Genomic DNA, 15,327 nt, shown 5'->3' with positions numbered 1-15,327 from the left:
TATACTTTACAATTTTTTAATTTATATATCGGCTGCTGATTATCTTATTTTTGAAAGATAATTTAGGAATTGACGGTAAATAAAATTACAAGTGTATTAAATTAGAAAGTCATCCTGATATCAAGGTTTATGTATTTTCTTTTAGCAATAACTACTCGTATTAAAATGATTTTAAAGTTTCAAACAGTTTATGAGTCATACTATATTTCGTCAAATAAACAAATTAACAAACAAATGCCATCTATATAGAATTCGTTTTTTTTAAATACTGACTCATAATATTATTATTTTACACTTTGCACGCATTCTTTTAAAATGTATAATTAATATAGATAAACGTGTCTGTACATTTGTAAATAATAAATTTCTTTTGGACGTAAGTCGACAATTAGAATTATAATATTTAAAATTAAACAATGTAAATATATGTAGTATTATGTAAAGCATATGGAATGACTAGGTCATAGAGAGCTCAATATACATGTATATTAACATTGACGAAATATTTAACTAATAGTCAATCAAAGTTAAAACAATAATAAACTACCAACCGTTGGATCAGAATGATCCATTTATTATCAGTTGGAAATTCCATTAACGTATTGAATACTTAAAGTGTATAAAGTTTAATATGTTATTAGGGGTCATTCAAGTATTACGTAAACACCGAAGGGTGGGTGAGGTCCATGTTTTGCATATTTTTGATAACATGGGTGCCGGGGGATCTAGTTACGTCAGTAAAATTTATATATTTTTTTCTGAATAGATTAAAAATATATATATCAATGTTTGCGTAAGCATAGGGGGACGGGGTAGACTTTTGTTAACTTTTTCTGAAAAGGGTGAAAGGGGTTAAAAATAACTGAAATTCTACTTACATAATACTTAATGACCCTTAGCATTTTATAATAAGTTTTGTGCATTTTTAACGATAAATAAATATTGTTTTTTTTTTGTATTCACAAACTCGATGTTTGATTTAATTTTAGTTTATTTATAAATTAAGTCTAAATGATTTTAATATTATATAATATAAAATATAATATATATACGTCTATTATAACCGAGTTTTTTTTTTTTAATGAGATAAAAATGAATACACTTAAAAGAGCGCATTTTATTTTACGTATACGTGCGCTAAGTGTTCACCTCGAACACCAGTAGAATGAATAAATGAGGAATTTATACATGACTCTACATTATTATCACAGTACCTTTTACCTATCCTTCACGCTAACAATTTTCTCATACATTTTTTTAAGATTTTGAATAATGAATAAGGTTAAAATGATTATGTGAATATAAAACCAAGAATTTTAACGCACTTCAAAAGTATTTGGCTCCCCCCGAAGGTAGTTTTGAAGAAAAAACTTCATAGCTAGAAGTACCTTCGTAAGAATAAATTAACAACAGTTAAGACCTACGATAATAATGAAGTCTATAGAATATTCAATATATATTGTAAAGGTATAGGAAATTGCTAGCCGAAACAACTCGTATTTATAATTCAGTCTACTCGATAAAAGATTTAAAGTATAGGACTAGAATAATAATAAAACTAAATACACTTAACTCTAACGTACTTTTTCTTTAAGAAAGTTATTAAATACCGATTAAAATACAAGAGACGAATAAATTGTGCGTCACAATATATTGTTTACGTAATTAGAACTTATTATCGTAGTTCGAGACTAATAAATGTAATATTACAGTTTCACTACTTGTCAATAATTAGCATTTAGCCATTGACATCATTTGATATTCTTCTGAACCCTGCGCTAAACACAAGGTTTATTTTTATGTATTACATTTATTCACTAAAATTTTGATACGTAGCATACTAATAGGAATCTTTAATTTCGTGAAATTTTTAATCAACGTTTGGCTCATTTTGAGCCATCGACTAAATTAATAATCCATATAAAGTTTTCTACTTCATGAAAAAGATGTTAGTATTCGAAATCGATTCTATATTTCAAATAGCTACAATTTATAATATAATTTTAGATGTTATTATTAATGTTTCAAGTTCTAACAGATACTACACGTTATTTAAAATAAGATTGAAATATAGTTCTTAACTCTTTAAAAGAAAATTTTGCCAAAACTCAATCTACTGTAATCACGATAAATGTTAAAAATATTTAGACTCATAACTATTATAATATAGTCAAACATTATTTTTTCTATAACTTATTAAAATTTCATTCCTTAGTCATTGAAATATTTTCGGAGTACAAAATTGTCATACACACATTACTGTACTTAAAAATGTACAACATATATGACTAGACACTTCGCGATATTACTATAATAGCTTATAGTAATATTGTTTACTAAAAGTAACGCCTAATACGCCTAAAAATAATTTGTACGAATTACAATTATGTTTAAAGAATGTTAAATTAAATATATCATTAAGTTAAGCCAACAATCACATTACAAGATTGGATGAGAAGTTACTCGAGATATTTTAATATGGTGCTTACATAAGCTTAAAATGATTTATAAAAAGAATAATTAAATGATCCAATGATTGAATAAATGCGATTTATTCGATCATTAGTTGTATTTTTTTTTATTTAATTTTTTTTTTTGTGATTCATATCCAATAAATACAAAATAATAGATGTTACTATGAATTTATTTTTAAAATAATTTTTAAGTTTTAAATTTTCAATTCGAATATCTTTTTGTGGGATTATTAATACTATAATTTAAGTTTGTGTCATAAATTATTTTTATGTTACATAAATAAATTTCTATCATGCAAATAAATTTTAATAATTTTTATGGACAACCTTATTTATTAGAACACTTTAAATTATCTTCATAATATAATCATATTAAATATATTTTAATGATTTACGCGACTAGCTAGTTGTTGACTAGATATAAAAACAACAAATTTCATGGTATTGAACATTTTATAAATAAATGTGGAGAGAGCTTTTACACAATAAAATAAACTTAGCTGTTATTGACTTCTATTGAGTCTAATAAAAAATGAAACATCTTTTTTTAAAGACAAGTACTTATGTAGTAACTTCTTTCTGTAATTATTTTTTTCCGGTATAATAAAGTCTCATGTTTCAATAAGAACTGTACATAATATAGCAAAGAAGTTAACATTTGTTTCGTATACATTAAAGTAAAATAAACAATTTCAAACATGCATAAATAAGAAATTTTATCTGTTACGTGAAAATTTATGATGTTTTCCTTGTAAAACCAGTTATGGAATCAAACACATCAGATCACTTTACAATAATAATAATAATGATTTACGTTGACTTATGTACGAAACTACTTTAAACTTTTTTTCAGTAGTATAAATAGATTTCAAACTATGGAGTATGGCAATAGTTAATTAAACATTCAATATAGACCTACTTTTGTTTTAGAAACGATAAATCATATAAAACGTTCAGTCATTGTCTACTAGTTTGACTTTAAAAAGATCTAGAAATTGTACAGTCTATAGTCACAATATATAGATGAAATTATTATTAAAGTATTAAGGGGCAGTTTGTAACCAGGCGCGTAGACATTTGGCTCTTTCCGCTACACTATCCGAATTGTCTTGGATAACGGGTTCCGGCTGAAATAGTAATTATTAAATATATAATTTAAAAAATATATACATATATATATTAGTACCCTAACGAAAAGAATCAGATTTGAAAAACGTTAATGTATTTGTGTTAGAAAAATAATGAAGCCATCGCTGTAACTTAACATTCACTGGTCAATTAGAACAAGACTTCTAACTTACTACGATTCAATTGGTCAAGTGTCTGGCTAATAATAATAAGTGACCATTCAAGTGACAGCGATGACCATTAACTCGAACTCTAAGCGATGTAAGTTGATTTTAACTAACTAATATTAATACGTATTAGACAAATAAGACAAAATCAATATTACAATATTTGATATCTCAAGAGTTTTTGACATTGTTGAAATTGTTTCGTAATATACTTCCTGGAGGGATACTTACAGCTGATAACGTCATTCTTGTTTGAGAAGTTGTCGGCATGTTACATGAGCTTGTTTCTGGTGACGCTAAAACAAAATGTGTTTTGTTCTTTCATATATATCGTTTATATTGTGTTGTACAGTATTATTATTATATATAACGTAAATATATATACCACAATGTTATAAGCTTTTTAATACATATATTTTTTTATTCAAGATACGACGTGAATCAATATAAAAAAAGAAATCCTAAAAAATATTTAGAGGACTGGAAAAATTTTTTTTTTCATATCCTTTTCTATTTTCAATAATTAAACTGTTTAAACTTGCACTGTCGCTATGACTTATACTAGTATCATGGATGACTCAAAATTTGTAACGTCACCAAAATATCAGGTCTTTAAACATTACTTATAGAAATGGTTTTTAACGAAATAAAAAAAATCACTCTTGCCTGAAAATGAATTAAAAATTTGCAAAAAAAAACCTAATAAACCGCTATAAAATCCGAAAAAGTTGTTTCATTACAATGAGTGAAATTCGCGTTAACATTATAAAACAATGTGTGAACCAATTTTTAATATCATATCATAAATTGACCGTTCCAGCGGGGATCGAACCTACATCTCTGACTGACCGTGTCGGTGATTTAGCCAATTAAGCTATGGAACGATGTACCCGTTAGATCGAAATTTTTAACCGACTTCCAAAAAAGGAGGAGGTTCTCAATTCGACTGTATTTTTTTTTTTCTTTTCTTTTTTTACATCAGTACTTTTGACCGGGTGGACCGATTTCGACAAATTTTTTTTTAATCGAAAGGTGGTGTATGTCGATTGGTCCCATTTAAATTTATTTGAGATCTAACAACTACTTTTCGAGTTATATCTAATAATGCGTTTTTACTTGACGCTTTTTTCGTCGACCTAAGTTGTATTATACCACATAACTTTCTACTGGGTGTATCGATTTTGATAATTTTTAATTTAATCGAAAGCTGATGTTTATCATGTGGTCACATATAAATTTTATCGATATCTGATAACTACTTTTTTAATTATCTTTGATAACGCGTAGTTACTTGACTATTTTTTCGTTGATCTACGTTGTATTACTCGTCGATGTAATTGAAGTCGGTTTTTTTTTTCATTTGCGAGCAAACACAATTATTGGTATAATGATTTTATATTTGGTTCTAAGAGACCGCGGCGCTGTATATAGTGAGTTCTTTATGGAATTGGAATTTTTGGTAACTACGGACTATGCTTGAACGGTCGATTTTTTTAACTGAGGTAAGGCACAGCAGGAATTACCTGCTCAAAATATGGAGCAGCCCGACTGGGGTAGTATCTCGACGTTACAGAAGATCACAGCAAAATAATACTGTTTTCAAGCAGTGTTGTGTTCCTGTTGGTGAGTAAGGTGACCAGAGCTCCTGGGGGGATTGGGGATTGGGTCGGTAACGCGCTTGCGATGCTTCTGGTGTTGCAGGTATAAGCTACGGTAATCGCTTACCATCAGGTGAGCCGTACGCTTGTTTGCCGACCTAGTGACATAAAAAAAAAAGAATTGTTCAGAATTCCCTAATGTGTTTCTTGCCGATTCTTGCTGCAGAATCTATATCGGTGGTAGTCTCACTTTTACAATAATAATAATAATAATAATTTTTAAAATTTTAATTTGTAAAATGACGATTCGAAAGTGCTCTTGGAGCCTATTTGAATAAAGCTATTTTTGATTTTGATTTTGATTTTGTGCGGGTAACACAAAAACAAACGGTACGGGTGTGTGTAGTGCGGCGGGGCTCACCGGCGCCGGGCCGGCGCGCGTCCAGGGCGCGCCAGATGTCGCGCACGTCGGCGTGCAGCGCGCGCAGCGAGCGCAGCACCGCGCCCGCCGGCGCCGCCGAGCGCTCCGAGCCCGACGACGCGTCGCTCGCCGTCGCCTCCTGCGGCAGCGGCTGACTTTATGCTGCGGCTCTCGCTTCACGCGCTTACGGCGCTTTACGGCTTGACGACGGGAACTCGCGCTTAATTGTTTACTTTATGCTGCGGCTCTCGCTGTACGCGCTTACGGCGCTTTACGGCTTGATGGGAACTCGCGCTTTAGTTGTTTACTTTATGCTGCGGCTCTCGCTGTACGCGCTTACGGCGCTTTACGGCTTGATGGGAACTCGCGCTTTAGTTGTTTACTTTATGCTGCGGCTCTCGCTGTACGCGCTTACGGCGCTTTACGGCTCGACGACGGGAACTCGCGCTTTAGTTGTTTACTTTATGCTGCGGCTCTCGCTGTACGCGCTTACGGCGCTTTACGGCTCGACGACGGGAACTCGCGCTTTAGTCGTTTACTTTATGCTGCGGCTCTCGCTGTACGCGCTTACGGCGCTTTACGGCTCGACGACGGGAACTCGCGCTTTATTTGTTTACTTTATGCTGCGGCTCTCGCTGTACGCGCTTACGGCGCTTTACGGCTCGACGACGGGAACTCGCGCTTAATTGTTTACTTTATGCTGCGGCTCTCGCTATACGCGCTTACGGCGCTTTACGGCTCGACGACGGGAACTCGCGCTTAATTGTTTACTTTATGCTGCGGCTCTCGCTGTACGCGCTTACGGCGCTTTACGGCTCGACGACGGGAACTCGCGCTTAATTGTTTACTTTATGCTGCGGCTCTCGCTATACGCGCTTACGGCGCTTTACGGCTTGACGACGGGAACTCGCGCTTTACCTGTCGCCTCCTTGTACTATTGTACTGTGCTTATTACGTTAGTGTAGATGTCTATGTATTATTATTTCTATTTCATTTATTATCTAGGAAGCCAGCACAGTCAACAGCGTTACAATTTTGTTAGTTTATATATACTGTTAAAATAAGCATCGCTTATTGTGGCTTCTTGGCACAATTCAAGTTTTAGTTTGTAATATTAGACGAAACATCGCTTATTATCGATTACTGATCGAATTCGCGCTTATTTTGATAATGTTTGACAAATAGTCGGTGCGTATAAGAGAAACAACGAGTTGTTCTAATGACAATTGTAATAAAGTTCGTAAAAATTATATTTTTTGCAAGTGATAAGAAAATAATATTTGACAGGTAATCTGTAGTTAAAATTAAATTTCATAACAATATATTAAAAACAACACAAACTACGCATACATATATACAATATTTAAAGACACGTAATAAAAAAAAAACACAACATCGACAGCAAATTGGAAATTGAGAAAAAAAAACGATGAAATGGATGCTTTGACACCTAGAAAAATGGAGAAAGCGAAATAAAATATGAGTATAAACGACGAACAAGAGAAATACGAAAAACGAAGACGCATTTCGAACATTCACAAAGAATATGAACAAATAAGCAAACAAATTTTTTTAGCTAACTAAATCCTTTGCATAAAAAAAATACGAGCAAAACTTAAAAAATCGATAATTAAGTTTAGCATAATTTTGGTCGGTGGACTCACGTCTGCATTAGGGATACTAAGATAGAATGATTAGTTCTCTTAATGTAAGCTGCAGTAGTGTAACAAGTAAACGATCAGTAATAAAACTAAAAATCGAAATAACAAAAGCACGGGCACTATAATAAGCCTGTGGATATAACTTTATATCGACGCTTGAAAGGCAATAATTACTAAGCGACATGTTGGCAACTTTACGCTAGAGCATTTCAAAGATTTTTTTTTTTGAAAAAAAAATCATCAAAATCGCCTATTAGTCATTGTTACTCGATTCTAACGGATTTTAAATGCAGTTTGAAAGCTTCGTAAGCTGATATTTAAGGATTATTAATTTTCTCAATATTTTAAGAAATAGTGTCGATATCGCACAAAATGTCGTTTTGTAATTATTGCCTTTCAAGCGTTGATATATATAAAAAAAAACGATAACAAAATATATCAATAACAGATATGTGAGCCGAAGGAAAATCCATCGGAAGCAACGTAAAGGACGAGGCAAAAGTAAAGAGAGGGGCGAGGGCGGGCGCGCACGAGTCTGAAAAATACATCGGAAGCAACATAAAAGACGAGGCAAAAGTAAAGAGAGGGGCGAGGGCGGGCGCGCACGAGCCTGGAAAATACATAGGAAGCAACATAAAGGACGAGGCATAAGCAAGAGTGTCGCGAGAGCGGGCGCCCGAGCCTGGAAAATACAAATGAAGCAACATAAAAGACGAGGCAAAAGTAAAGAGAGGGGCGAGGGCGGGCGCGCACGAGCCTGGAAAATACATAGGAAGCAACATAAAGGACGAGGCATAAGCAAGAGTGTCGCGAGAGCGGGCGCCCGAGCCTGGAAAATACAAATGAAGCAACATAAAAGACGAGGCAAAAGTAAAGAGAGGGGCGAGGGCGGGCGAGGGCGGGCGAGGGCGGGCGCGCACGACCTGCGGCGGCGCGGCGGCGAGGCGGCGCAGCGCGCGCTCGATGTGGCGCAGGCGGATCTCCTTCTCGCCCAGCAGCGCGCGCGCGCGGTGCAGCGCCACCTCCAGCTCCGTGGCCGCGCGCTCCTCCTGCGCAACCGCACCACGCTACTGCAGGCGCCCCACGCACCACGGCGCTACTACAGGCGCCACAGCGCACCACAGCGCTACTACAGGCGCCACACCGCACCACAGCGCTACTACAGGCGCCACACCGCACCACAGCGCTACTACAGGCGCCACACCGCACCACGCTACTACAGGCGCCCCACCGCACCACGGCGCTACTACAGGCGCCACAGCGCACTACAGCGCTCGCGGTGGCGGCGCCACTCGTCTTCGAGAATCGAGATGGATATTTGTATTTGTACAAATATTTCTATCCGGTGTCGATGTCTGTCCTTGTGGGTCTATCCGTGCCTCAGAGAGAACGTTGAGCCGTCGGTCTCGGTTGTTGTCATAAATGTGTATGGTCTATGGTTGAGTGAGAGACGACATGTGAGAGAAGGTTGTGAGGGAAACCAAACCCAATGAAAGTCGATCTAACACCAAGTTTATTAAGATTACTTTGAGTATATATAGGCAGAAGTACAGACGTCATTCGACGTAATTCGTAGCAAACAAATATCAATTTCATTAGAAATCTGCATCAGTAAAATAACAATTTCGTAATAAATCAGCTAAATTAAAGAGGTTATTTATTTGAAAGACAATCGTATTGCTCAATCTGCGTTAACCCGTACAGCCTGATAATGTACATGGAGAAAGAGGCATATGCCCAACAGCGAAATGTTACGGACTGAATGCGAACGCGAAGACAAACCAAAAAAAATATTATTCACTTTTATAAACAGTAAGAAAAACCAGATAACCTTTTATAAGCAGTGACAAAAAAATAACATACTCGTATCGTAGCTGAAAAACGCCGGAACACAATTCAAAAATATTTCTATTTCTTAAATTTTTTTTACTTTAATTTATTTTTTCTTCAGATAGAAATTCCCCAGAGAGAGCTAAGCCAGAGACAAAAATATCCTGCTGCCTCCTAACTCATTCACCTCGCACACCTCCTACTGTTTCATAAATAGTAAAAAAATATATATCTTATTGACTGGTTAGTTTTTACCACAAGAATACAATTTTAAAATATTTATACTAATTCGATAACATTTTTACGGCAGTTTCTCATTACCAAACGTAACTTTTTCAGAGGAGGCAAAACCAGCGATAAAGATATGAAATTTAAACCATATAATCGGAACATAGACTGACGAAGTCTCGGGCTTCCCACGCAGTACTGTATTATTTATTATGGGTTAGCAACGTCGCCGAAATATGTGGAATTCCATAATAGTAATCGGTAAATTCCGTTGAATCAAAAATGTTTGTTAATGTTGTTTTATTATTAATACCTTTTTCAATAACCTATTTATCTCTGGTTTTACTAGCAATAAAATTTTAACACAGTTTATATGGTTTACGTAAGAAATAGCAATATATAAATAATATTACTTTCATAGTGGTGTTCCTGTGGTGAGTAAGGACCATTGGATTGTGAGTAGGGTCGGCAACGTGCTTGCTATCCTTCTGGTGTCGTAGGCATCTTATAAGCTACGGTAATCGCTTACCATTAAATCGACTGTCCCTACGTTCAGTATCGAAACTGAAAATTTCCTATTTTATTTATTGCATGAAAAACTACTTTTTATGTATATTTTCAAAGAAAAAAGAGAAAATGCTATAAAATACACATAAAATCACATTTTCCACGAGCTTATACTCAATATCGATACTTAACAAATCATTCAGCGTAAAAAATGTAAAGTGCCTTTTTTCATTTCGATATTATACGTAGGGACAGTCGAGATAAGCCTTACGCTGTCGTGCCGACCTAGTTATCATCATCATTTCAGCCTAGTACAGTCCACTGCTGGACATAGGCCTCCATGTGTCGCCTACAGTCACCGCTGGGCGCCGCGGTCGCCACCGCCCGCCCAACGCGGTGACTGTGGGCAGCACCCGGAGCCCGGCCCAGCAGTGGGCGTGTGGGCGTGGGCCGCGGCGCCACTGACCGCGGGCGCGCGGTGCGGCGAGCCCCCCCGCAGCGCGGCGCGGCGCGCCCGCAGCACGGCGCGCGCGCGCCGCATGCCCTCGCGCTCCACCAGCGCGCGGTGCCGCACGAACTCCAGCTCGGGCGCGTCCGCCGTCTCCACTGCACCTGGAACGTATATTTTTTAATGTAGGCAGAATCTAACGGACATAACGGACAACAACTGAGGTAGGGCACAGCAGGAATTTCCTGCTCAAAACACGGAGCAGCCCGACTGGGGTAGTACCTCGATCTTACAGAAGATCACAGCTAAATAATACTGCTTTCAAGCAGTATTGTGTTCCTGTTGGTGAGTAAGGTGACCAGAGCTCCTGGGGGGAATTGGGGATTTGGTCGGCAACGCGTGTGCGATACTTCTGGTGTTGCAGGCGTCTATAAGCTACGGTAATCCCTTACCATCAGGTGAGCCATACGCTTCTTTGTCGACCTAGTGATATTAAAAAAAAGAAAAAAAAAACATTGACTTACGCCTCAAAATGGCCACAGAACGGAATCAACTAACCTGACTAAACGTAGTCTTTGTTTGCCCTAACACACTAATCGTATAAAAATATTTTATGTTTATATTACTTTCAGGTGCTTGGAGTCGAAGAATTGGCACTTTCAGTACGCTTTGAAGTATTTCATGAAACTTTTGAAATTGGATAACATTGAAATGTTAACCGTTTAATCTTTTTTATTTGATTATGATACTATACGATTCAGCCTATTACATCCCGCTGCTAGGCTTGGCCTCTATTTCCATGGAGGTGAAGGATTAGAGCTTAATCCATTGCTGTTCCATTGCGGGTTGGCGGATGTATTTCCCTACTACGTGACGTTCGAAACAGAAAATAAATATATGTATAAATACAAACATCCATCCTGAGCGGGAATCGAACCCGCAAATTGTCGTTGTTTTAAGAGTACACGCACCACTACACCAGAGCGGTTGTATTATCTTATGGTATAGCTTTATACATTATTACCGCTAGACAGACGAGCTGCGTAATATAGCCGATTGAGACTGGACAAGGATTGCGGAAAACCGGATGTCTGGCGCGAGCTTGCGGAGACGTATGTCCAGCACTGGACTGCGATAGGCTGAAGTGTATACCTATATCTTATTATACAACGCTGCTTACTACCTTTTTATGTATCTTATATTCTATAATCTATTCGAGTTAAGAACATAGTGACACATTGTTTTCACTCAGCTGCACCACACTCTTTGACCAATCATATCAAAGTAAATTACAGAGACATGTTCATATTGGCGACTTGAAGTGTCATTGTCAGGTTTAAAAATGACGTAATTACCTATTCTCACTCAGTGTATTATTAAATAGTTCATAGTGGAACTAAAAATTGAAGAAATACTGTGATCCTACGATTAGACTCGCTTTTAATCCTATTGATTGTCACATTTTCAGATACTAGTGAAGTTCAGTTAAAAAAAGCCCATTAAAGTTTTTATAAGATTTTTTACTTTTTTTTTTTTTTATTTATTATTACCATACAAACATGTAACAAAAGTACAATTTACACATTCACAAAAAAACCAATTAGGTTTACATAGGAATATGTCGTTCAACAATCATTCGCAACACAAAAATCACAATACAGTTCTTAATCAAAACAAAACAACATAATTATGACGGTAGTATTAAAAGAAATCCGACTCGGTAAATACAAAAAAAAATTACATATACAAACATGTTAAATATACAAAAACAATATTGATACAGGCTGTTATAGCTTTTTCAAGAAATGCATCTTAAGTATGTATTTTATATTTGTTGGAGTTATATTATTTCTTAATTCTAGATCAAGATCGTTGACTAAAACCGGAATGAGATAGGCGCTGGTGCGTTTGCCGTATATATTTTTGATTTTAGGTATATTTAATTTTTTGTTTGTGACTTGACGTGTGGCAATTTTGTGTTCCTTTAACTCTTGAATATCCAAATTGAAGAATTGTTCTTTAAGTAAATTGTAATTTACAAGGTCGTGAACGGGAAGTGTTTTACAGATTTTGAATAATAGATTATCATTATTAGCGCAGTCCATTTTAATTTTAGGCGGTACAATGTTTTTAATTATTCTTATTTGCAATCGATGAATACTATTTAGATAAGTGCGATACGTACGTCCATAACTACTGAGCCCGTAGGACAAGACAGAGGTTATAAAGGCATTATAAATAAGCAAGCGTGTATGGAAAGAAATACGGTTTTTTATTATTACGATGTTGGCTAAAAATGCTCTTAATTTTTCACATATACGATTAATATGTGGTTGCCAGTTTAAGTTGCGATCTATTACAAGACCAAGATATGTGTGGTTGTCTACGACCTCAATGGGTTGGCAATCATTCGGACAAGTCATAGATAATTGATGGTTATGAAGGCAGGAGTGACAGCGGGATATTAATTTTTTTTGAAGAATGTCTCTTTTATGAGGTGAGCTAATGTGGACTAATTTTGTTTTTTGCGCATTTAGAACCAATCCTGCATCGTGGCACCATCTGCAGAGAGCGTCGAAATCTATCTGTAATTTTTCCATTGCTTCATTTATATTACTATCGGCAACGAGTAAGCAGGTATCATCCGCAAATTGAAAGGTGGTGCAGTGCGTCAGCGTTCTACTAATATCATTGACGTACGCCAGAAAGTGAACAGGCCCGAGGACTGAGCCCTGGGCTGTACCCTCAGTAACTTTCATGTCCTTGCTATACCAATGTTGTATCTTACTTCGTACCTTAACACTCTTTTACGTACGAAGAATGGCTGATAGATGAAGGTATCTCTTAATCCAACTTTTGTTCAACATACTTTATATAATTGTGTCACTGCTAGGCATGGCTCTCCTTAAGGTCACTCCAAACATCAGACACTTATGTATAAAATAAAATTTAAATCAGAAATTAAATACCCCCATTCAAAAACAATAATACGTCTAATATTCAGACCATATCAATTGCAGCACCAGTTCCACGTGGCCATATCGCAGAATCATATAGTGCAAGGAAGCTACTCTTTGTAACTAACCTAGTAAGGGTTGGGTTTTCTGCTCTCAACCTGATTGCAGCACCAGGTCAAAGTTTCCATGTAATTATCATTTTAACGATTATACTGGCACATGTGAAGCTTTAATTCGATTAATCATACGAAAATAAAAATTATTTTTATTTTATTCAGAAAAAGCTTTACTTTAGCAAGGAGCTGATACTTTACAATCTGCTGGATTGATTTTTAACAAATATCAAGAACCAAATCAAAGAAACTCCCAAAGGAAATTCATAGAAATCAGACCATCTGTTCGAGAGCTGCTACGCCACAGACAAACATACAGACATTTGTGCTAAACTTATCTCTGTGTCGTTTTTAAAAAAAGCAAAAATGTTGACCAAATAATTTGAGTACCCGAAAATGGGTCTCATATACTAACCCAGATTTTTAGCTACGGCCCTCATTTCAGTGAGCTCGTCTTGGATTATGTGATCTAAGTCAGTGATCCCACTAAGCAGTGAAAGGTTTAAAATCGTCCCTTGACCTTTATTGCACCATTAGGACAGCAAATAATGGTAAGGTCAGCCTGATAGTCTCGATATAAGTTGTTATGCATATGGACGTCAGCCACCAGAACCACTATCTACGAATCCATAGCACATCCTAATACAACAATACTTGAGACAATTATCATTTATTTCCTATTTTCTCTAAGGTTTAGATACTTCATCAGTAAGAGTTTCAGATTTTGAGCAAAATATTACCTGCTGTAACCTACCTCATAAAAATTTATAGCCGTTGGGTAAAGTAGAGCTCGGGTAGCAAACCCGTTTTTTTAGCAGACAACCCAATATCATCGTATTCGCAATGGAATAGCACTTATTTGGGTGTAAAATTTATTTATTACGCATGTGGGTGTTAACAACTAGTGTCAATATATACCAATATACCTGTTGACTCAGTTATTATACCAGATAAATAAAAGACAACAGATCCCTAAATCTTCCAAGCCTTCTTCTTAGCCTTACACATTTTGCAGTTCTCTGCACGTTATTAGCCTTTTAATAGAATGATGATTATGTGGACACTAGCGTATTATTAGCCTTACAGATTTTGCATTTTTCTCTATGTTATTATTAGCCTTTTAATAGAAAGATGGTTGTATCGAAAATTTACCATTTAAGCTTTTTAAAGATCTATAACATAAAATAAAATCAAATACCTATTTCAGCAAAAGGGTATCTCAAACTGTACGAAGGTTGACACGCTAAATCAGGAAATTGATCTTCTAAATCATCCAACTTGCGCAGTTGCTGTCTAAGGGATTCCAGTGGACTTGACCAACCCTCGCCACGCCTGGAATATTATGGAATATCTACATATCTACTAATGCTCAAAATACAAATAAGTTATGTAATTAAGGAAGTTTAAATTTTTTTGATTTGCACTTAAACTTGGTGTTATTTGGGTTAGTTTTGTTTGTTGATAGATTAGCTGAATCTACTATCTTAAAATGTGTTAATTAAATTTTGCGTAAAAATGTTACATTGTATCTCTTAAAGTCTTAATCCAACTTTTCAAGAAATTTTAGAATGAAATTTTAGCAGAGCCAATATGATGCACAAGAGACTAGTAGTTAGTATAATTCTCAAAGTTTTGATTTATATATTATTCAAGATTCAAGAAGTATAAAATTAAAAGTAGCAAGCACAAGCATATTTTAATAGAATTTACTAAAGTAAGATCAATGTGCAGAAACTGAGCAGTTTGTGGTTAACTTTAAGCAGTCATTTATTCACTCCTCAAAGCCTAGACAAAG

At 35.8% G+C, this 15,327-nt stretch overlaps 2 long non-coding RNA genes across 2 annotated transcripts; one reads left to right on the top strand and one right to left on the bottom strand.

Annotated features, from left to right (window-relative positions):
* Positions 1 to 2,787: 2,787 nt before the first annotated feature.
* On the bottom strand, positions 2,788 to 5,816 carry LOC123661125. The gene is made up of 3 exons (XR_006744302.1): positions 5,789 to 5,816; positions 4,001 to 4,065; positions 2,788 to 3,601 (listed from the first exon to the last, which is right to left on the bottom strand). It is a non-coding gene; the product is annotated as an uncharacterized LOC123661125 (long non-coding RNA).
* A 7,430-nt stretch (positions 5,817 to 13,246) lies between these two features.
* Positions 13,247 to 15,050, top strand: LOC123661095. Its single transcript, XR_006744291.1, has 2 exons — positions 13,247 to 13,299; positions 14,740 to 15,050. It is a non-coding gene; the product is annotated as an uncharacterized LOC123661095 (long non-coding RNA).
* The last annotated feature ends 277 nt before the right edge of the window (positions 15,051 to 15,327 follow it).

Source organism: Melitaea cinxia, chromosome 16 (assembly GCF_905220565.1).
Source record: "Melitaea cinxia chromosome 16, ilMelCinx1.1, whole genome shotgun sequence".
NCBI classification, from domain to species: Eukaryota; Metazoa; Arthropoda; class Insecta; order Lepidoptera; family Nymphalidae; genus Melitaea; species Melitaea cinxia.
The sequence above is the reverse complement of the archived record's forward strand: the minus strand, read 5'-3'. Positions and strand labels throughout refer to the sequence as shown.